The sequence below is a fragment of the Saccopteryx bilineata genome, chromosome 4 (assembly GCF_036850765.1).
Source record: "Saccopteryx bilineata isolate mSacBil1 chromosome 4, mSacBil1_pri_phased_curated, whole genome shotgun sequence".
In the NCBI taxonomy this organism is placed as follows: domain Eukaryota; kingdom Metazoa; phylum Chordata; class Mammalia; order Chiroptera; family Emballonuridae; genus Saccopteryx; species Saccopteryx bilineata.
In genome coordinates, this window is record NC_089493.1 from 297,204,234 (window position 1) to 297,227,517 (window position 23,284).

At 47.6% G+C, this 23,284-nt stretch overlaps 1 protein-coding gene across 1 annotated transcript in view; it reads right to left on the reverse strand.

Moving 5' to 3' along the window:
• The window catches only part of LOC136334964 (uncharacterized protein C16orf52 homolog B), a 37,256-nt gene that overhangs the window by 12,883 nt on the left and 1,089 nt on the right, over window positions 1-23,284 (reverse strand). The window lies entirely within an intron of this gene.

Consider the following 23,284-nt stretch of genomic DNA (forward strand, 5'->3'; position numbering starts at 1 on the left):
AACCAGTTCTATTGAAACCACCCGCATTCACAGGCCCCGCAGGAACCTCTCCGTGTGATTCCCTGGCGCCCCAGCCCGGCCCCAGCTGATTTCTGTTTGACCAGCAAGTCTTTTGCTTTTTTTTTTAATAAATTTTTATTTATTTATTCATTTTTTAGAGAGGAGAGAGAGAGAGAGAGAGGAGGAGCTGGAAGCATCAACTCCCATATGTGCCTTGACCAGGCAAGCCCAGGGTTTCGAACCGGCGACCTCAGCATTTCCAGGTCGAGGCTTTCTCCACTGCGCCACCACAGGTCAGGCGTTTCTGCTTCTTTAAGGGCCTGTGGTTCCGCCCCCCAAACCATCCGGCCCTCCTCCCTCCGCACGTCCCTCCTCCCCGGACACAGCACGTGCAGCTGTTTCCTAGGTAACCAATGCAGACGAACCAAAGACGTGCAGGCAGTGAAAGCAAGCAAACCAGGCCTCACAGCGTCCCACCCACGCCTCGAATCTCCCGTGGGGGGGCACACACCGCAGGAGCTCACACTGAACGCTGCCCTGCTCGGTGGGGTGCGCCAACTAAGGATTTTCCACACCGTCTCCTAGAGACCAGACCCTGCTGAACGACTGAGTGCAGCCGGTCTGAGCGGGCCTGCTGCCCCGTGAGGACTGCCAGCCAGGCCTGCGTGTCAGCACCACCCGAGAAAGCTGTGTCACTGGAGGGCTGAAACTCGGGGCTGCAGAGCAGAGGCCCGTGACCCACCAGCCTGTCAGCACCGCGTGAGGTGCACGGCCGCCCGGCCCAGAGTGCAGCTGAGCGCCCTGCTTTCCGCGGGCGGTCAGTCTTCATGGTCCTGAGGACCCGTGTCCCTGTGATTTCACTACCCCCCCTCCCCCGCTGTTCTCAAGATTTCCTTCTTGTCTTTGGGTTTTGACTATGACGTGTTTCGGTGTGGACTGCTTTGATTCTACCCTACCTGGAATTTGTTGAGATTTTTCAATATGCAGATTAGCTTTTCATCCAGGTTGGAGATGTGGGGCATTGTCTGTTTAAATAGCCCTACTGCCCCTACTGCCCCTCCTCTCGCTCTTCGGGACGCCGGGCATGTGTGTGCTGGGACACGGGGCGCCGGCTCAGGGCTCCCACTCTCTCTCCTGCCTGCTCTCGGGTGAGACCCCCGCGCGCTCCTGCCTTCGTCTGCTGGCCCCTCTGCCCGTCTGCATCTCGGGTGGTGTGCTTCCGAACTCCAGAATTTCTGTTTTCTTTTTGTAATTCCCACCTCTCTTTATTACATATTCTCTGTGTGGTGGACACTGTTTTCTTTTTTAGTGTTTAATCGATTTTAGAGAGAGACAGGAACATCAGTCTGTTCCCGTATGTGCCCTGACCGGGGACTGAACCAGCAGCCTCTGCATTCGGGGACGATACTCTAACCAACTGGGCTGCACGGCCAGGGGCGGGCGTGGCTTCCTGTCCCTTCAGTGCTTCATACATGGTTTTCTTTATTTTTGGGTCCATGTTTCTCACAGCTGATTTAACTGCCTAGCAGAGCCAATGTCTGGCTCTCCTCAGAGGCAGTTCCTACCGACCACTTCTACTTTTCCTGGGTATCGGCCGGACCTCCCTGTTTCTTGATGTAACTTGAAATTTAGTTGACAACTAGAAATTTAAAACAACACAATGTGACAGCTAGGGACACCACATTCCTCCCTTCCCCCGGGTTTATCACTGTTCATCTGTGTACTGACTTCCCTAAAGCAGTCCTGCAAGGTGTGTGCTCACTGACGTCACCTGGCAGTCAGCTAGCTGTCGGAACAAGATTTCCCTACGAGCCTCGAACTGGTAGCCGCTCCGCCACAGCTCCAGTGTCTCTGCATCCACTCCCACGTTCCAGAGGCCACTGACAGCTCGGCCTGAGCAGTCACTCCTGCGTGCGCAGAGCCACCGGCCACTAGAAGTGAGAGGGGAGGGTGCTCACAGGTCTGTCCTGTGGCCCCATTTCTGCTAGTCCTCTTCTCGCATTATGGAGGAGATTTCTGGAGGTCCCTACTCCCCTACCCAGAAGTTAAACCCAACCGGTCCCAGCGCTGCCATACTGGGCAAGTCACTTCATCGTTCTAGGCCGGCTACCGCAGGAAAACATCAGGACGCACCGTGTAGGTTTCTGGGGGAATGAAGTAAGATCGTAAGAAAATACCTGTAAGGCAACTGGAACTGCAGGCGCTGAATGCATGCTTTTACATGCTTTCAGGAAAGGAAATGATGCATTTTTGTTTTAGTTAAAGAAAATACACACACACACACAGGACAGCAATAGACACAATAATTAATACAATAGTACACTCATGAGACTCACATTCCAAAATAAAAAGGGTGACATGTGATGGTTGCTAAGGCTGGTCATGAAAAGTCTCAGGACATCACCCTGCCCACCTGCTTCGGTGTATCATTCAGATGGAAGATTAAGCACAAGGCGAGTTCAGACTTGCTGGAATAAAAGCTCTGGGGAGTGTGCCAGAACGGCAATGCTGAAAACACGGGGGTTGAGAATGCTTTGCGAACAGAGTGGAACTGCAAAATGTTTTGTTAGGTAGCAGATAGCAAATAAAAGTAAAATGATCATTAAGCTTCTTTTTATTTACTTATTTTTATTTTTCAATCATTGTTTACATTCAACACTATTCGATATTAGCCCCAGATGCACAACAAAGCGGCCAGAAAACCAGGGACCCTACAGTGGTGCCGGCCACTGCCTCAGGTATCCGGCCGCCCACACGCAGTCTGTCCAGTTCGCTTTTCCTTCCCCTTCAGCTCGCCTGGCTGTTCTACCCCCATTTAAAACGCAACTCCTCCCAGATGTCTGTAAGTAGGACTGTGGTTAGAGGTTGTGTCTCATTCCACTAATGACTGACATCCAGCACTGTCCTCGTCACACCTGACTCTACTAGCCCAGCTCATGACGCTGGCCTTGGCTCTAACCTACAGACAGGAAACAAATGAGCAGTGAGTTTTCATGTTAAATCTGCTCTGCTGACAAGTACGACAGGGTACCAGGACCTGCCCCGTCCCTCTCCCAGTCACAGACGCTCTCCTCCTAGAACACACAGAGAAGTCATCACAGAGCTCGCCACAGCCTGGCTGTGGGGGGACTTGATGTTTCCTGCCCTCTTCTCTCTCTCTCCCCTCTCTCTAAAACGAATAAATAAAAAATTTTAAAAAGTTTGTCTTTTTTTTTCTTTTCCAAGCGAGAGGAGGGGAGATAGGGAGACTCGCGCATGCGCCCAGACTGGGACCCACTCAGCTGCTCCTGCCTGGGGCCATGCTTGCAATGGTGCTGTCTTGAACGCCTGAGGTGGAGGCTCCACAGAGCCATCCTCAGCACCAGGGCCAATGCGCTGGGACCAACTGAGCCATGGCTGCGGGAGAAGGGGCACAGAGCAGACGGCGCTTCTCCTGTGTGCCCCAACCGGGAATCGAATCCAGGACTTCCACACACTGGGCAGATGCTCTCCCACTGAGCCAACCAGCTGGGGCCAAGAAGTTGTCTTCTGATCCTAACCTACTAAATCTTACTTTGCTTGAACAGGAGTCCTTAAGGTGATCTAACACGCTGACATACAATGGTCTACATCTGTTTATTAATTTTGTGGGGTGGGAAGGGGATGAGAAGTATCAACTCACTGTAGTTGTTCACTGGTTGCTTCCCAGATGTGCCTGGACAGGGCAAGCCCAGGGTTTCGAACCTGAGAACTCAAGAGTTCTAGGTTGATGCTCTATCCACTGTGCCACCACAGGTCAGCTATCTCTGTTTATTTTTTAGAAAGAGAAAGAGAGAGGCAAGGAGAGATAGGCAGAGACAGGAACATCGAGCTGTTCCTGTATGTGCCCTGACAGGAGTTCAAACCAACAACCTCTGCACTTCAGGACAATGCCCCAACCTCCCCTAAATACTAAGGGAGACGGAGAGAGGAAAGAAGAGAGGGGAGGAGGACAGGAAGCATTCACTTGTTGTTCCATTTAGTTGTGCACTCACTGGTTGCTTCCTGTCTGTGCCCTGACTGGGGATTGAACCTGCAACCTTGTCATTTTGGGACAATGCTCTAACTGACTGAGCTAATCAGCCAGGGCCTACATCTGTGTTTGTTTTGTTTTGTTTTTTTCTGTGACCGAGACAGAGAAAGGGACACCTAGGAACAGACAGAGAAGAAGGGAGAGAGATGAGAAGCATCAATTCTTTGTTGCAGCACTTTAATTGTTCAGTGATTGCTTTCTCCTATGTGCCTTGACCAAGGGGCTACAGCAGACCGACTGACCCTTTGCTCAAGCCAGCGACCTTAGGGCCATGTCTACGTCACGCTCAAGCTGGCGACCTCGGGGTTTTGAACCTGGGTCCTCTGCATCCCAGTCCGATGCTCTAGCCACTGCAGCACTGCCTGGTCAGGCATACATCTCTTTTTTGTCTTGTTTTTTTAGACTTATTTATTTTTATTGGAGAGAGAGAGAGGAGAGAGGGGGAGAGAGAGAGGAAAGAGAGAGAACAGGGGGGAGGAGCAGGAAGCATCAACACCCACATGTGCCTTGACCAGACAAGACCGGGGTTTCGAACCAGAATCTCAGCGTTCCAGGCGGACGCTCTATTCACTGCGCCACCACAGGTCAGGCAGCATATATCTGTTTTAAATAAGAATCACTATATGGTTTTTCAAGTGAGTCAATAAATGATTTTTAAAATTTAAATGAAACTCTCAAAGTATATTTATCTACAGGATGACAAAATACAGTTTCTTGTTTTATGTTACACAATAAGCAAAGAACAGGACTGTAACAAATTATCTTACAGGCCACCTGTGATTATCAGTCACCCTTTGCTTATAGAGCCCTTTAGCTACACTTTGTTACTCACTTCAACTAGTGAGGTCAGGATCATGCTTTGTATGCAGAGTGGGGCAAAAGTAGGCTGACAGTTTGTATGGAAAATAATACAATAATTAATAAATAATGATACAAGAATAGTTGCACATACAACTATAAACGTACTTTTACCTCACCCTGTACTTAGCCAGTTGGGGGAAATCTTCCCTTAGGGCCAAAGAACACATCCTAACTCCCTTAGCAAATGTCAGATGGGGAAAAACCGTTGGCAGAATGCTGATGGTTAAGTGTAATGAGCCATCGTGACTGGAAAACCCCCAGAGGCACGCTGGCTTGGATCCAGGAGCAGCGCCCGCATATACACGGCTGGGCAGGCTGGCCAGCACTCCTTTCTCAGTGCCCCAAGTGGGAGGGGCAGCGACCCAGGTAAGTACCAGGGCACAGGACAGCGTGGACGGAAAAACGGCACGGGCGAGCAGGCGTAACACAGTATCACATCCTGGTTTAAAAAATCAGATTGCTTTTGGGTAAGTAATCAATTATAATATTGTATGTATCCAATGTGGTAAGAGGCTCATCCATTTAGCTGCTTGATAACAAGGGCTCCCACAGGTGCCTATACTGTGGTAGGTGCTCCAGATGAACTAACTTTAATCCTCACAGCCATCTTGCAAGGTGAGAGGTGTTATCCCATTTACAGATAAGTAACATCCTGAAAGCCCCACCGCTGGAACACGGCAGAGCCAGAATCTGAGCTGACTTCTGACTTCAAACCCCCATACTATTTTCATGATAATTTTTTCTTTCTTTTTATTTATTTATTTATTTTAAGTAAGAGGAGGGAGAGAGTGAAACAGACTCCTGCATGCACTCCGACCAGGATCTACCCCGTCAACGCCTGTCTGGGGCCCATGTGCAAACCAATTAATCCAGTGAAAAGGGAAGTGGGAGAGAAGGGAGAGGGGGAGAGAAGCAGATGGTCACTTCTCATGTGAGCCCCGACCGGGGATCAAACCTGGGACTTCCACATGTGGGGCCAACACTCTAGCCACTGAGCAAACCTGCCAGGGCTCACTATAACTTTCTTGATAAAATAATTTTCTAAGAATTCAACATATACCCACTTTTAGTTTAAAGCAAGAGATGGATTCATGAGGATGAAGGAAGAACAAAGAACTATCTTCCAGTTGGCAAAAATAAAGAATGAGCAATCAGGCACTGTTTAGAGCACAAACTAAACATTTATAGCCCGACTGCTGGTGGCGCAGTGGACAGAGCATCAACCCAGGATGCTGAGGTTCCTGGTTCAAAACTTGGAGGTGGCTTCAGTATGCGATCATAAACATGATCCCAGTGTTTTACCGTGCTTGTTGCCTGACCAGGCGGTGGCGCAGTGGATACAGCGTCGGACTGGGATGCAGAAAGACCCAGGTTCGAGACCCCGAGGTCACCAGTTTGAGCGCAGGCTCATCTGGTTTGAGCAAAAGCTCACCAGTGTGGACCCAAGGTCGCTGGCTCGAGCAAAGGGTTACTCGGTCTGCTGAAGGCCCACGGTCAAGGCACATATGAGAAAGCAATCAACGAACAACTAAGGTGTCACAACAAAAAACTGATAATTGATGCTTCTCATCTCTCTCCGTTCCTGTCTGTCTGTCCCTATCTATCCCTCTCTCTGTCTCTGTTAAAACAAAACAAACAGTCTGACCTGTGGTGGCGCAGTGGATAAAGTGTCGACCTGGAAATGCTGAGGTCGCCGGTTCGAAACCCTGGGCTTGCCTGGTCAAGGCACATATGGGAGTTGATGCTTCCAGCTCCTCCCCTTCTCTCTCTCTGTCTCTCCTCTCTCTCTCTGTCTCTCTCTCTCTCTCTCTCTCTCTCTCTCTCTCCCTCCCTCCCTCTCCTCTCTAAAATGAATAAAAAATTTAAAAAATAAACGAAACAAAAAAACATGATCCCAAGGTCACTGGCTTGGCTTAATACCCTCCCCCCACCCCCAATCAAGACACATATAAGAAGCAATCAGTGAACTAAAGTGAAGCAAGTATGAATTGCTGATTCTCATCTCTCTCCTTTCTCTCTCTAAATTAAAAACAAAAACAAACAAACAAGACATCTACAGCAAAGCCTGAATTTAAAAGCCAATTCAACATAGGTACTCTTCAGGTCAAAACCAGTTTGCATTGTTTCATATCCTAACTAGCAGTCAGAATACTGCCTTTTTCCTTCCTCCATCCATCCATGGGGATACTCCAACAAACTGTAATAACCGTACTAGCCAGGACTAATGGCCCCTACCATGGGCCAGAAAGCATAGTCAGGTAGAGCATCATCCTGATACTCCTGAGGTTGCAGGTTCGATCCCCAGTCAGGGCACATACAAGAACCAACCAATGAACGTATAAATAAGTGGACAACAAATCAATGTTTCTCTCTTCCTCCCTCTCTCTAATCAATACATTAAAAGGAAGACGACGCACTGGATCCGGCCTCTTCTGAGTCACCTTGGGGGAGGGGTCATCTGTCCATTACCAGTCCTTGTCTCGCGCCTGCCCACTTCCCACCATCCGCCACACGCAGTGCACCCACATGCGTGCACACACACACCTCCCTCTGCTAAGTTAACACAATCACCAGTTACACGTCAGGAAATCTCTTACTGAACATACATTTTCTTTAAATTCTCTTTTCCTCTGACAGAGCAAATGTAAGTAAAATATGACTCAAAATACTGTTTATAGATGTAAGAAGAATCTCAGTGAAACACCTATATTACATAGAAGGGAACTCATTTGCTTTAAAATCAAATTAAAGGAGCAGAGAGCCTGACCAGGTGGTGGTGTGGTGGATAGAGTGTCGGCCTAGGATGCTAAGGACCCAGGTTCAAAACCCCAAGGTGGCCAGCTCAAGTGCAGGATCGCTGGCTTGAGCCCACAGGTCTCTGCTTTGAAGCCCAAGGTCACTAGCTCGAGCAAGGGGCTGCTCACTCTGCTGTAGCCCCCCAGTCAAGGCACATATGAGAAGCAATTAGTGAACAACTAAGGTGACGCAACTATGAGTTGATGCTTCTCATCTCTCTCCCTTCCTGTCTGTCTGTCCCTACTGGTCTCTCTCTCTCACTTATAAAAAAAAAAAAGAGCAAGAGCTACCCTTTCTTATTCCTTTTTATCTTTTTAACATGCTACTTAGTAAAGCAATTGTATTGCTTTCTGTATTTTTGCCGTTGTTGCAGAAGTATTTCAGCTACAACACAGTCTTATGTCTAGCCTAGGAATGTAAATCCTGTGTTGACCCAGAGAAGCAACCAATCAACCTACAAATTAACTTTCATCTTAAAAAAATTTTTTTTCAAAGTTGGGAATAACTAGATGCTATCAGGATCTTACTTTCCAAAATGAAAACCAACTGATAATATATCAAAAAACAAATTAGGACTGAATTCTGTGGATATACAGCTACTGAACAATAATTTGATATATGTAACAATCTAAGTTTCATACTTTTAAAAACAAAACAAAGACTATAAATGCAAAGAATTCCTCTCTCCTGAGTTCTGTGCTCTTCTGCTCGAAAATTCCACTCTCAGTTCAAACACATCTAAACCAAACTGACCAGTTTTACCCATAAATCACCTCACCCTCTAAAATAAAATTCCCAGTTCTATTCCCTACTCCAGACTCAAAATCTTAGTCAAACAAAATACTTCCTCTTTCCTGACATGTGCATGGCTGGACTGAATGTTACCTAAGGTACAAAGATTTATAAATCATTTCCCCTGTTCTGAAAGGACTTAAAAAGTCTAGGCTAGAAAACAGGACAAGTAACACACAAATAACCATGATACTGATATGCTATCATGAAAAATGTGCAAGGTGTGACCAAGGGGGAAAACTACTTTAAGTTGCAGATCAAAAAAAGTTTCTAGGCCCTGGCCGGTTGGCTCAGCGGTAGAGCATCGGCCTGGCGTGCGGGGGACCCGGGTTTGATTCCCGGCCGGGGCACACAGAAGCGCCCATTTGCTTTTTCACCCCTCCCCCTCTCCTTCCTCTCTGTCTCTCTCTTCCCCTCCCGCAGCCAAGGCTCCATTGGAGCAAAGATGGCCCGGGCGCTTGGGATGGCTCCTTGGCCTCTGCCCCAGGCGCTAGAGTGGCTCTGGTCGCATCAGAGCGACACCCCGGAGGGGCAGAGCATCGCCCCCTGGTGGGCAGAGCGTCGCCCCTGGTGGGCGTGCCGGATGGATCACGGTCGGGCGCATGCGGGAGTCTGTCTGACTGTCTCTCCCGGTTTCTAGCTTCAGAAAAAAAAAAAAAAAGTTGCTAGGAAGATGGCAGTTGAAATATGCTCGACAGAGAGGTAGCACAGCCTGGCCAGTGGTGGTGCAGAGGATATCACACTGGCGGGGGGTGCTGAGGACCCAGGCTCAAAACCAGGAGGTTGTGGGCTTGAGTGTGGGCTTGCTGGCCTCAGAACAAAGGTCACTGGCTTGAACAAGGGGGTCACTGGCTCGACTGGACCCCCCTTTCCCTCATGGTACATATGAGGAGCAATCAATGAACAACTGAAGTGACACAACTACGAGTTGATGCTTCTCATCTCCCTCCCTTCCTGCCTCTCTCTCAAGGGAAAAACGACGGGCAGGACCCGGGAGAAGACCAGGTCGTTTCAGGCTGAGAATGAGCACAGGAGCAGACGGAGATGAGAATGAACACGGGAGCAGACGGAGGTGAGAATGAACACAGGAGCAGACGGAGGTGAGAATGAACACAGGAGCAGACGGAGGTGAGAAGGAAGGCTGCCCTCAGGAAGCGGAGCAGTGCAGAGTGACAACGGAAGTGTGTGCTGTGGAGGGCTGGGACGCAGGTGTGCAGGGGCAGACGGAGGTGAGAAGGAAGGCTGCCCTCAGGAAGCAGAGCAGAGCGACAATGGAAGTGTGTGCTGTGGAGGGGCTGGGACGCGGGTGTGCAGGGGCAGACGGAGGTGAGAAGGAAGGCTGCCCTCAGGAAGCGGAGCAGTGCAGAGTGACAATGGAAGTGTGTGCTGTGGAGGGCTGAGATGCGGGTGTGCAGTGCAGAGTGACAATGGAAGTGTGTGCTGTGGAGGGCTGGGACGCGGGTGTGCAGTGCAGAGTGACAATGGAAGTGTGTGCTGTGGAGGGCTGGGACACGGGTGTGCAGTGCAGAGTGACAATGGAAGTGTGTGCTGTGGAGGGCTGGGACGCGGGTGTGCAGTGCAGAGTGACAATGGAAGTGTGTGCTGTGGAGGGCTGGGACGCGGGTGTGCAGTGCAGAGTGACAATGGAAGTGTGTGCTGTGGAGGGCTGGGACGCAGGTGTGCAGGGGCAGACGGAGGTGAGAAGGAAGGCTGCCCTCAGGAAGCGGAGCAGTGCAGAGTGACAATGGAAGTGTGTGCTGTGGAGGGCTGGGATGCGGGTGTGCAGTGCAGAGTGACAATGGAAGTGTGTGCTGTGGAGGGCTGGGACGCAGGTGTGCAGGGGCAGACGGGGGTGAGAAGGCTGCCCTCAGGAAGCGGAGCAGAGCGACAATGGAAGTGTGTGCTGTGGAGGGCTGGGACGCGGGTGTGCAGTGCAGAGTGACAATGGAAGTGTGTGCTGTGGAGGGCTGGGACGCGGGTGTGCAGGAGGAAAAGGAGGAGCCAGCGATGGAGAGGTGAGCTCAGCCATACGTCAGGACCGCCGAGCGCCCTTGCTCTGTGGAAGACGGAGCAGCTTCCGGGGCAAGCACGCGTGGTTCTGAGCCAGGGCTCTGACCCGGACTTCCCAGGTTCAACGTGGCTCTTCCCCTTCCCACTGCAGGACCCTGGGCGTTCTACTAACTTCTCTGTGGGGCTAACACGCAAGGACTAAATTAGCTAATAAATGCAATATATCTAGGAAACTATTCTAAAAGCAAATGCTATGGAAATATTTGCTATTTTTACTGTATTTATCCCTGAGAAAGATAAACTGAGCAGCAATGTATACCTAAGTACCTAAGGACTGGGATGGGAATGTCCCTGCCTGCTGTCTACCTTTATCCATGCCTTTCCATCTTCAAGCACAAGTCTTCCTAAGGATTTAAAACTCATTATAAAGTATAACAACTGTGAAGCTCAAATTCTACCCCCTCCCCAACCACCGGAGTAGAAAGTGGTTTCATACATATCCCACCTTTATTTCCTACGTATATGCTATTACCTTGCCAAACACAGTCAAGGTTCCTCAGGATAAAATACTTTTCCAGTTGCTAAATGCAATCCACCAGAACATTCCGTGCAGCTCTTTACAGACCACACACACCTCAATAAGCATTCGTGGTGAGACAGCCTGCAACAGTGTGCGGTGTTGCAGGGAGCCCCCGGGGAGACTGAAGGAAGACTCCTAGTCGATTAAAGATTCACCTTATCAAAATGAACGGCACTTCATGAGTGAAGCGGTCATGAACCCAACGGCCGCAGAGACCTCTGACTCTGACGCTGGCGGTCTGAGCCGCAGAAGCAACCTGAACACGGCTAGTGTGTTTTTTTTAAAAGAAGCATTTGATTTTTTAAAATTTTTTATTTATTTATTTATTTTTTTACAGAGACAGAGAGTGAGTCAGAGAGAGGGACAGACAGACAGGAATGGAAAGAGATGAGAAGCATCAATCATTAGTTTTTCATTGCGCGTTGCAACACCTTAGTTGTTCATTGATTGCTTTCTCATATGTGCCTTGACCCCGGGCCTTCAGCAGACCGAATGACCCCTTGCTCGAGCCAGCGGCCTTGGGTCCAAGCTGGTGAGCTTTTGCTCAAACCAGATGAGCCCACGCTCAAGCTGGCGACCTCGGGGTCTTGAACCTGGGTCCTCTGCATCCCAGCCCGATGCTCTATCCACTGTGCCACTGCCTGGTCAGGCTGAACACAACTAGTTTTTAAAGCAGAACATTTCTTAGAGCTGAAAGCAGAGCCAACAGTGCTCCAGGTAAAAGCGTACTGTGAACACACTGTCAGTGTGGAGACTGGCCAATTTCTGCTCTCCCATTTTCTTACTTGACCCAAGCAAGTGCGTTTTCCCTCCCTCCGGTGTAATCTCTAACGACAGCAGTCCCTGGTCAAATAGATCTATAATAGAAGCCAACAGCTGCCTTTTCACTCAATATACATAACAGCAAGTGTCAAAATACCAAATGTGACCTTTTATTTATAGCAAAGCCAGTATAAAGAGACACAAAAAAAGTGCAGCGTTTTCCTAATTTAAAGAAAAAAAGATTTAAAAAAATAAAATAAATAAAAATTTTAAAAAAGAGCAACCACGATGCTGTACACCTAAATACAAAATAGTGAATGTCAACTGTAATTAAAATTAAAAGAAGGAAAAAAAAATAGAGCAGTGATTCAAAGAAATGTCTTTTTCCTTCAAAATTGAACTAGAGTCAAACACAGAAACTTTATGCACGCAAACTGTAGAAGTTTGATATATACTCACAAATACATTTAAGTATCATTAATAGCAACACCCAAATCCATGCTTCTTTATGTTGTCAACTCTAAAGCAGTAAATCCCACAGGAACCTCCCATCCCACCCGCTTGTCTGGGACGGCGCATTTGGAAAGGATTCTCCTCCCTAAAATCTATAGCTAAAGAGACACAGTCAGGTGTACAGAGGTATATTACTGAAAAGGGATTTCTATCCAGATACTCAGTTTCACGTACACTGACATTCAGAAATGCTGAGGTCCCTCATGGCTCGTATCTGCCCACTCTAGCAATTCAACAAGAGCTTTTCTCAGTCTCTTAGTCATCAGCCTGTGAATGAGACAACCTGGACACTACACCACACCCCGTTACCTTGAGTATCAGCTTTTGTTAAGTGTTATACCTTCTAGCAGTTAACTGTTTGTTGCTAGTTGTGCAGAGACTTCTAGGACATACTGGGGCAGGGGGACGGATAGAGAGCTCCAGAGCTTGAAAAGAAAACATTGTGACAACCAGACAGAGGTGTCATGTTGACGTAAGTCATCACAAACGTGAAAGCTGCAGATACGGAATGTGGACCTCTATCCTGTCATTGCTGTCCCCCTGCGGTGTCCAGAGGATATAAAACAAGGTCACTAAATCATTATTCATTCACGTTCATGACTAAGCTCTTATTTATGACCCAACGACAACAATTTCATAAACAGTAATATTTCATTCTGTGTCTAAACCTCCCCTGTATAATTATGTAATATGGCCCACTGCTTACATAAGCTCAGAAATGGATCTGGGGAAAAAAAATACTCACAACTGCAGAAGTTAATGACAAGTAGAAATTTTATTCCATAAACAAAACCAAACTTAGTTGTACTGTTTCCAGGTTTTTACGAAGAAACAGCCATCTTACCTACTTCAAACTCACTTTCAGTCTGAGATGAGACTAATTGACTCTTGATACTCTAACTGTAAAGCTTTGTAGACTATTTGCTCTTAATTATATTCCTTTAAAAGTAATTTCTAAATGAAATTATTTTCACAATTCACTGAGATTATTACTCTTTAACCTACAGGAGAACAGAAAGTTAGGATCTAAAAACCTGCATAACTAGAGTACCGAAAGAGGGATTCCACAAGTCTGACGATGTAACTTTTACTAGTAAAAACACCCTGCGCTACAGCTAACCTAAGATCAATTACACGGCTAGTACATTGTGGGACGGGATTTGACTAGTGTTGGTTTTGCCGCAAAGCCTGGGTGTCCTGCCCAGTAGGCCGCCTTTCCCCTAGAGAACCTCTGAAGTGTCCCAGACACATCAACCCGACCCACCCCCGGGCTTGGGGCTTACCTGTGTCCCATTAAGTCCACGTCACCACCACAACACACTCACCACCACACGCACTTTTCAGCCTCTCTTCCCAGAGTGGACCCAGGTGAGTTTCAGTATTCAAATACAGACATACCATGTTGCCTTATTCTCTATTGGCCCTGGCTGGTTTGCTCAGTGGATAGAGCGTCAGCCTGGCGTGTGGACATCCCAGGTGAGATCCCCAGTCAGGGCACACAGGAGAAGTGACCATCTGCTTCTCTTGCCCTCCCCCTCCCTCTTCTCTCTTCCCTCTTGGATCCTGTTGGGGTGCACGCAGGAGGAGTCTATCTTCCCTCCTTCCACTTAAAAATATCTCTTTTTATTATTTAAAAAAAAATTTCCATTGATTTGACAGAGAATGAGAGAGAGGAAGAGAGGGAGAGTGGGAGAAGATGCTGGGGAGAGACAGAAAGAGAAAACAGACAGAAAGGAGAGAGATGAGAAGCATCAACTCATAGTTGCGGCTCCTTAGTTGTTCACTGATTGCTCCTCACATGTGCCTTGACCAGGGCGGGGGCTCCAGCCAAGCCAATGATCCCTGGCTCAAGCCAGCAACCATGGGGTCATGTCTATGACCCCACACTCACGCCAGAGACCCTGAGCTCAAGCTGGTGAGCCCATGCTCAAGCCAGATGAGTCCTCACTCAAGCCAGTGATCTTGGGGTTCCGAACCTAGGCTGTCAGCGTCCCAGGCCGACGCTCTACCCACTGCGCCACTGCCTGGCCAGGTGTGTGCTCATTTCTTATGTGTCATTTTTATTTCCTCACAACCACCCTCTGAGATAAATATATCATCCCCATTTTACAGCTGAGACATCAAATGACATGCCCCAAATCATAAAGCTCATAAAAAGGGAATCTCAGAAATCAAGTGTCGTTTCGTCTGACTCTAAATCCCACAGGACTGTTTTACTGCAAATCCAGCATTTGCCGGAAAGGGTTACACAACATTGCTTTAGGTCACACTAAGCTTAACAGCGGGGGGCTGACATACCACAGTGTGTGGCTAGGGCAGCTCTGAAAGGGGCTCTGGTGGCCAAGTGACAAATCAACAAGCCCTGTCAGTCTAATGAGTGCAACAATAGTCACTGCTCCATAATCTCTCTTCCTGCCTTTCCTTCGAGTGACTTCCACTTATTTACGGCTTCTGTCCATATTCTTGGTCCCAAACTCCTCTTCTCCAAAACTTTAAGGCAGGGGTCCCCAAACTTTTTACACAGGGGGCCAGTTCACTGTCCCTCAGACCATTGGAGGGCCAGACTATAAAAAAAACTATGAACAAATCCTTATGCACACTGCACATATCTTATTTTAAAGTAAGAAAACAAAATGGGAACAAATACAATATTTAAAATAAAGAACAAGTAAATTTAAATCAACAAGCTGACCAGTATTTCAATGGGAACTATGCTCCTGTCACTGACCACTAATGAAAGAGGTGCCCCTTCCAGAAGTGCGGCGGGGGCCGGATAAATGGCCTCAGGGGGCCGCATGTGGCCCGCGCGGGCCGTAGTTTGGGGACCCCTGCTTTAAGGCCTACTAGCTTACTCCCTTCATCCTGAAGTGGCTACATCTCTGTTGATAATGATAAAAAGAAATGACTTCTGGAACTGAGATTTCAAAGGAAAAAATGCTCAGGAAATCTAATTTGCATTGGGAAATCTGGTCTACAGTGAGAAACTTGTAACTGACTTCATGCTTTAAGTATGTTCTATGACCACTGTAACAAGACTGATGTTTGAAATTTTGGTCAAAGTTCTTATTACTTGACATGCTGAAATAAATAATACTGTACTTGTTAATGTCATTTAAAAAAATAGAAAAATAAATCTTTGTACCACTTGACTATTATGGTAGTAGTGTTATTCTTCAAAGTGAAAGAAATTCTTTGCTCAAATGTCCAATAATGAATGAATAAATAAAAGGTGTTGTACCGTACCTACCACATTATTTGGCAATAAAAAACGAAGTACTGGCCCTGGCTGGTTGGCTCAGCAGTAGAGCGTCGGCCTGGTGTGCAGGGGACCCGGGTTCAATTCCCGGCCAGGGCACAAAGGAGAAGCGCCCATTTGCTTCTCCACCCCCCACCCTCCTTCCTCTCTGTCTCTCTCTTCCCCTCCCGCAGCCGAGGCTCCACTGGAGCAAAGATGGCCCGGGTGGTGGGGATGGCTCCTTGGCCTCTGCCCCAGGCGCTAGAGTGGCTCTGGTCGCGGCAGAGCGACGCCCCGAAGGGGCAGAGCTTCGTCCTCTGGTGGGCAAAGCGTCGCCCCTGGTGGGCGTGCCGGGTGGATCCCGGTCGGGCACATGCGGGAGTCTGTCTGACTGTCTCTCCCTGTTTCCAGCTTCAGGGAAAAAAAAAAAAAATTGAAGTACTGATACTTGCTACAATAGAGATGAACTCTAAAAACATTATGCTAAGGGAATGAAGCCAGTCACAAAGGAATCGTATTGTATAATTTCATGTATATGAAACGTCCAGGCCCTGGCTGGTTGGCTCAGGGGTAGAGTGTCAGCCTGGTGTGCAGGAAGTCCTGGGCTCGATTCCCCGTCAGGACACACAGGAGAAACGACCATCTGCTTCTCCAGCCCTTCCCTTTCTCTCTCTCTTCTCCTCCCGTAGCCATGGCTGAAATAATCTAAGCAAGTAGGCCCTGGGTGCTGAGGATGGCTCCATGGCCTCGCCTCAAGTGCTGAAATAGCTTGGTTGCCAAGCAACAGAGCAGCAGCCCCAGATGGGCAGAGCACCGCGTTGTAGGGGGCTTGCCAGATGAATCCCAGTCGGGGCGCATGTAGGAGTCTGTCTCTCTGCCTCCCTGCCCCACTTAATTAAAGAAAAAAAAAGAAGTAATGTCCAGAATAGGCAGATTCATGAAGACAAAAAGTGCACTGGTCACTGACTAGGAGGCTGGAGGGATGGCTATAGGACACAGGGTTTCTTTCGGAAATGTTTTGAAAATGAGTGCGAGTGCGGTGATGGTGGCATAACTCTAAGAACATACTGGAAGCCAATGAACTGCACACTTTTATGGCTTTTATAGTTATGTGAGTTATATCTCAATAAAGCTGTTTTTAAAAAAGAAAATTTACGCCTGACCAGGCGGTGGCGCAGTGGATAGAGCATCGGACTGGGATGCAGAAGGACCCAGGTTAGAGACCCCAAGGTTGCCAGCTTGAGCGTGGGCTCATCTGCTTTGAGCAAAGCTCACCAGCTTGGACCCAAGGTTGCTGGCTCGAGCAAGGGGTTACTCAGTCTGCTGAAGGTCAAGGCACAGATGAGAAAGCAATCAATGAACAACTAAGGTGTTGCAACGAAAAACTGATGATTGATGCTTCTCATCTCTCTCCGTTCCTGTCTGTCTGTCCCTATCTATCCCTCTCTCTCTCTCTCCGTTAAAAAAAAAAAAAAGAAAATTTACTAAAATAAAGATTCAAAAGTCCATTGAGGAAATAATGTTAATGGTTTTCATATTAAAAAAGAACACGCCCTGGCCGGTTGGCTCAGCGGTAGAGCATCGGCCTAGCGTGCGGAGGACCCGGGTTCGATTCCCGGCCAGGGCACACAGGAGAAGCGCCCATTTGCTTCTCCACCCTTCCGCCGCGCTTTCCTCTCTGTCTCTCTCTTCCCCTCCCGCAGCCGAGGCTCCATTGGAGCAAAGATGGCCCGGGCGCTGGGGATGGCTCTGTGGCCTCTGCCCCAGGCGCTAGAGTGGCTCTGGTCGCAACATGGCGACACCCAGGATGGGCAGAGCATCGCCCCCTGGTGGGCAGAGCGTCGCCCCTGGTGGGCGTGCCGGGTGGATCCCGGTCGGGCGCATGCGGGAGTCTGTCTGACTGTCTCTCCCTGTTTCCAGCTTCAGAAAAATGAAAAATGGAAAAAAAAAAAAAAAAAAAGAACACAATGTCAAGATTTTGCCCTCTTAGTTAAACAAATTCTGTCCTTTCTACAAGTCCTGTCCAAAGTGTTTAACAAGCCCTGCCTGGATAGCTCAATTGGTTAGAGCAGTGGTTCTCAACCTTTCTAATGCCGTGACCCCGCAATACAGTTCCTCATGTTGCGGTGACCCCAAACCAAAAAATAATTTTGGTGGCTACTTCAAAACTGTAATATATGCATTATGTATTTTCCAATGGCTTTAGGCGACCCCTGTGTTTTGGTTGTTCGACCCCCGCCGGGGTCGCAACCCACAGGTTGAGAACAGCTGGGTTAGAGCATCATCCTGAGACTCAAAGGCTACCTGCCGACTGGATCCTGGTCAGGGCACATACAGGAACAGGTTGATGTTTCTGTCCCTCTCTCTCTCTCCCTGCCCCCTCTCTAAAAAAATCAATAAATAGCCTGACTAGGTGGTGGCACAGCGGAGAGAGCATCAAATTGGGACATGGAGAACCCAGGTTCGAGACCCCGAGGTCACCAGCTTGAGCATCAGCTCATCTGGCTTGAGCAAGGCTCACCAGCTTGAGCCCACGGTCACTGGCTTGAGCAAGGGGTCACTCGCCCTGCTGTAGCTCCCCTGGTCAAGGCACATATGAGAAATCAATGAACAACTAAGGTGCCGCAACAAAGAACTGATGCTTCTCATCTCTCTCCCTTCCTGTCTGTCTGTCCCTATTTGTCCCTCTCTGTCTCTCTCACACACACACACACAAATATAAATAAAATAAAAATCAATAAATAGAATTAGACAAAATGCATAACAAAACAAAGTTCTGGATAGGTTAGACTGTTTAACAACAGATGTTACAGAGCTCTTGCACACTAAAGCACTTTTGTGATCACTGACATTGTCACAGTTCAGGGGAAAGCACTTATTATATAATAATTTTCTAGTATTTAATAAATATGGTTGCTTCAGCAGCTTGTAATTTTAATGTTCTGAACCAAAGACCTTCCATTTGTAGGTCAGGATCTGACTATAGACGTTCAGTCCTTATGCGATAGACGTTACAGTCCCCTGTCTGAGGCTCACGAGGACATCCTGAGAGCGCGGAGCAGGTAACAAAGTGGGAAACAGCCCTGGTTGGTCAGCTCATTCGCTTCCGGTGTCGACCCGAAATGCCAAGGTTGTGGGTTCCACCCCCGGTCAGGGCACATAAAGGAAACAACTACAGAATGCACAACTAAGTGGAACAACAAATGATTGCTTCTTTCTCTCTCCCCTCTCTGTCTCTCTACAAAGCAATCAATGATAAGTAAGTAAATAAAATTACTTTTTTAAATGGAAAACGACCCCCTCCCCAAGTCTCTGACATCTCCAAGCCACCCGTCTCCATACTCGAGGAAAAGGAAAATGTCACAGACGCCAGCCACCTCCTGGACCAGGAGATGCTTTCCCCCTACTTCTCATGTTTTGGGGGCGATGGGGAGGGTGCTGGGTTAACCCTTCCCAGGTCAGGAGGAATGACTTCATGTGGCTGGCAGTTCAGGGTTTAAAGAAAACCGGGCCTCCGTGGCCGACGTCCTGCACCTGGGAGCAAGCTGCCCCAGGGAGCCCTCCTCTGATTTTTACGCTGGAAATCTTGTAAGGCAGGTTCCTGTCCTGCCTATGACCCGACTGCTTGTCCACTGCTGAGGTCCAGTAGAGGAAGGTGCTTGCTTGCCCACAGACAGAAGCCACATTCCCCAATATTCTTTTTATCAGTACCAAACACCTTGGCTCCTAATTATCTTACCCCCCCCCCCAATTAGTTCAGAATACTAGCAGGGAAGAGGGTATCAGTTATTGAGACCCCTTAAATACCCTAACCCCAGTCCAAGCACTTTTAAAAAGAACAAGAATGAAATGTTTTCAGGAATAAACACACTACCAGACAACAACGTGCATGTAATAACCAACTCTAAAGAGAAAAACTTTGATTCGAGATAAGGGAGACGCTCCTTCATGTACCAGAGGAGACTCTGGGGAGGCACTCAGAACTCTTCAGAAAGAACACCGCAAATCCACCCAGGTGCTCTGTGCTGGTCACTGCCATCCTTGCTGCAAAGGGCTGAGTCCTCAAAGAAAAGCCATCTATCTCTAGATCATTTACCGTGATCAGCAGCAGCTTTGCTTAATGGTCAATCTTCTTAAATTAATTCAATAAAGCTTTTAAAAATTTCTTTTTTACAAAACGTTTCTCTCTCTAGGGATGAGAAATAATGAGGTTAATAATAGACTTATACGAAGCAAAGGACATCTCCTTAAGACCGAAACCCAAGTCTTCTTTATCGACTCTCTAATCTGGCAAAAATCTCAGCCACGTTAAATTTTAACTTCATTCAGGTAAGAAAAAGGTGTGAATACACATAATTCTTCACAGAAGAGCTGTTCTGAAGAGAGTTTCCGTAACATAACACTGAAACTCAAATCCCATGTGCAAAGCATTGATATGTGGGGAAAATATGGAAATGACTATTTTACGATGGTTAAAAATAATGAGCCTAAGGAATCAAATCAAGCCATTGATGTAAAAGTGCTTCAAAAACTATATATGAAGCACAATATACAATGAAAGAACACCTGACCAGGTGGTGGCACAGTGGATAGAGTGTCGGACTGGGATGCGGAGGACCCAGGTTCAAGATCCCGAGGTCGCCAGCTTGAGTGCGGGCTCATCTGCTTTGAGCAAAGCTCACCAGCTTGGACCCAAGGTTGCTGGCTCGAGCAAGGGGTTACTCAGTCTGCTGAAGGCCCGCGGTCAAGGCACATATGAGAAAGCAATCAATGAACAACTAAGATGTTGCAACAAAAAACTGAGGATTGATGCTTCTCATCTCTCTCCGTTCCTGTCTGTCTGTCCCTATCTATCCCTCTCTCTGACTCTCTCTGTGTAAAAAAGAAAAGAAAAGAAACTGCTATGCCCTGGCTGAGTAGCTCAGCCGAGGTTGTGGGTTCGATCGCCAGTCAGAGCACATACGAGAATGCATATATAAATGGATCAACAAATCGATGTTTCTCTCTTCCTCTCCCCATTCCTCTCTCTCTCTCTCTCAAATCATTCACTAAATTAAAAAATAATAATAACTGTTATGAGTACTTAGTAAAATGCCCCTCACCATATACCTCATATTTATTTTTGTTTCATTGTATCTTCAAAAGTTTGTGCATAATCTACACACTGAGAATAAGCTGAGGAAATGTTACCACACACAGACGGAAATAAAAGGAATGCATGTGCTCTGTATCTGAAATGATAAAATAAAAACACACTAAAAACTGTCTGCAGAAGCACGGCCCACTGTCAGCATAAGCAAGGAGGAACCGTATGGGAGTGAAGCCCAAAGCCAAGCAGGAAGACAGCTGATGAGATTTGTGCTAAATCTGGCCATATTATTCTTGATGTTTCCCTAGTTCCAAGAACGCCTAATAAAGAAAATGTCAGCTCTCACAGGAAGAAGTGCTGAGATTTCATTTCAAAACTGAGATTCTGCTACCTGTTACTATAAACTACCACAGCAATGCCACAAGACCTAACTTTTACTGAGCACTTACGGTAGGTCTGGCACCGTTTTAAATGGTCTGCGTGGATTAACTCAATCCTCACAACAATCCAAGGACATGGGCACCATTACAACCCCTATTTTACAGAGAAGGACTGTAGAGATAGCCCGAGTAACTTGCCTAACGTCACAGCGCGGGGAAGTGATGAAGTCTGGATCTGAATATCGAAACTGCCTCAGTTGTTCATTGCCGTAGTTTTCCAACTACAGTCTATGCAACATTTCGGCTCCAGGAATTCTACTTGCAAAATATATTCTGTCCATTTAAAAATCACCGTGGAGCCTGACCTGTGGTGGCGCAGTGGATAAAGCGCTGACCTGGAATGCTGGGGTCGCTAGTTTGAAACCCTGGGCTTCATACAAGAAGCAACTACTGTGAGTTGATGCTTCCATTTGTCCATCCCCCCTTTCTCTCTCTCTCTCTCTAAAAGTCAATAAGTAAAATCTTTAAGAAAAACAAAAGAAATAGAAGTATATTAGTAAAAAAAAAATCAGTGAAAACATCAGAATGTAAATTTTCAAACTGTATGTAACACACCAGAGGGAACCGATCTGACTTTCTGCTGCCAGACCAAGTCGCTTGTGTGCAGAGATCTCAGCACAAAGTCAGTCCTGTCCCTCACGAGGTCTCACTTAAGTTCCTGAGTGTTCCGTTGATTTGGAAGATGTAACTGCATTGATTTTTTTTAAACTCAGACCAGCGCTGTCTGCTCAGGTAGGAAGAGCACACAAGCACCAACACCGCGCACGGCGCTGGTGCGTCTCCTCGCAGCACACGAGCACCGAGTGAGCACGGGCACACGTCCCGTCCATTTCCATTCTGGGACCTTCTCACCTGACATAGTCAAGGTAAGAAACACATAATTATGATTTTGAAATTTTTCTACCGTTCCTCCCATCTCCTGTTGGTCACTCCTCTTTCTAGGCACCACATTTAACTGATGGGTAGGTACCCTGAGATGGCAAGGGAAACCGTTAAAAAGAAACACTCCTCCTCTACCCCACTGCAGCCTCACATACCCGTCCACTCCGGACCTGCGTCCACAATCCCCTGCCCTTCCACTCTGCCGGTCAGGTCTCTGACTCCATCCAGTCCCCTCTTCCACTGACCCTATACTGCTGTTCACTGGCCAGTCCAACGGGTTTCCTGTCCTCACCGCTACCCTTTACCTGGCTGAGGGTCCACGAGCCGTCATTAAAATGATACTCTACCGATGCCCTAAACACCTCTGCTCCAGGGAACTGGGAAACCCCAACCCCGAGGAAGCCTTCTGTGGGCTCACACACACACACACACACACACACACACACACACACACACGGGCACCGAGGGAGCTGAGCACTCCCACAGATGGTCAACATGCAGCTGGCTCATCACACTGCACGCTCATGACCACCGACTTCCAGGACACCTCCACGCTGCTGGACAGTCCTACTGTCACCGGTCGGCAGGCTCCCTCTGCAACTATTCCTGTATTTCAAACATTTTCCACTTACTTCAAACCTTGGACTTCCATCCCTCCCATCTCCACGGCAACGCAGCAGAAGACTTAACCTACCTATCGGAAAGAGCTGTCCTCATCCTGTGCTTGCCTTGTTCAACTGGACAAAGGAGTGAGATCTTTTCCCTGGGCCTTGACCGGGCCCTTCCCATCTTTCTCAGGAAGCTTATGCCATGACTTCCTCTTTCTCCTCCTGTTCAGGTGACAGTTCCTGCTCTCAACTAGAGCATTCCCATAGATTATTCAGTCTGTTTTATATATGGGAATTCCACCTGAAACTTCTTCGCAAAACAGTCTTTTCTGCTAAAACAGTGAATGTTTTATGTATGTCCTCTTACGTACATAAAGCCCCAAAGAAAGTCGCACAAAAGAAGTGACTGCACATATCATTAGGACAAAAACAAGAACAGGTCATGAACTGGATGTCACCCACATCACTGTACAAACCGCTAACGTGGATAATGCCAACATTTTCAGAAATAAAGACCAGAGTTTCACCAAATTCTAAAACCACTGTGATTCTCTGTATGCTTTACGATTTTTTTTTTAAAAAACTGAGATATAACTGATCTATATAACACTGTACATGTTTAAGCTGTACAACGTGTTGATTCCATACATTTCTATCACAATAGG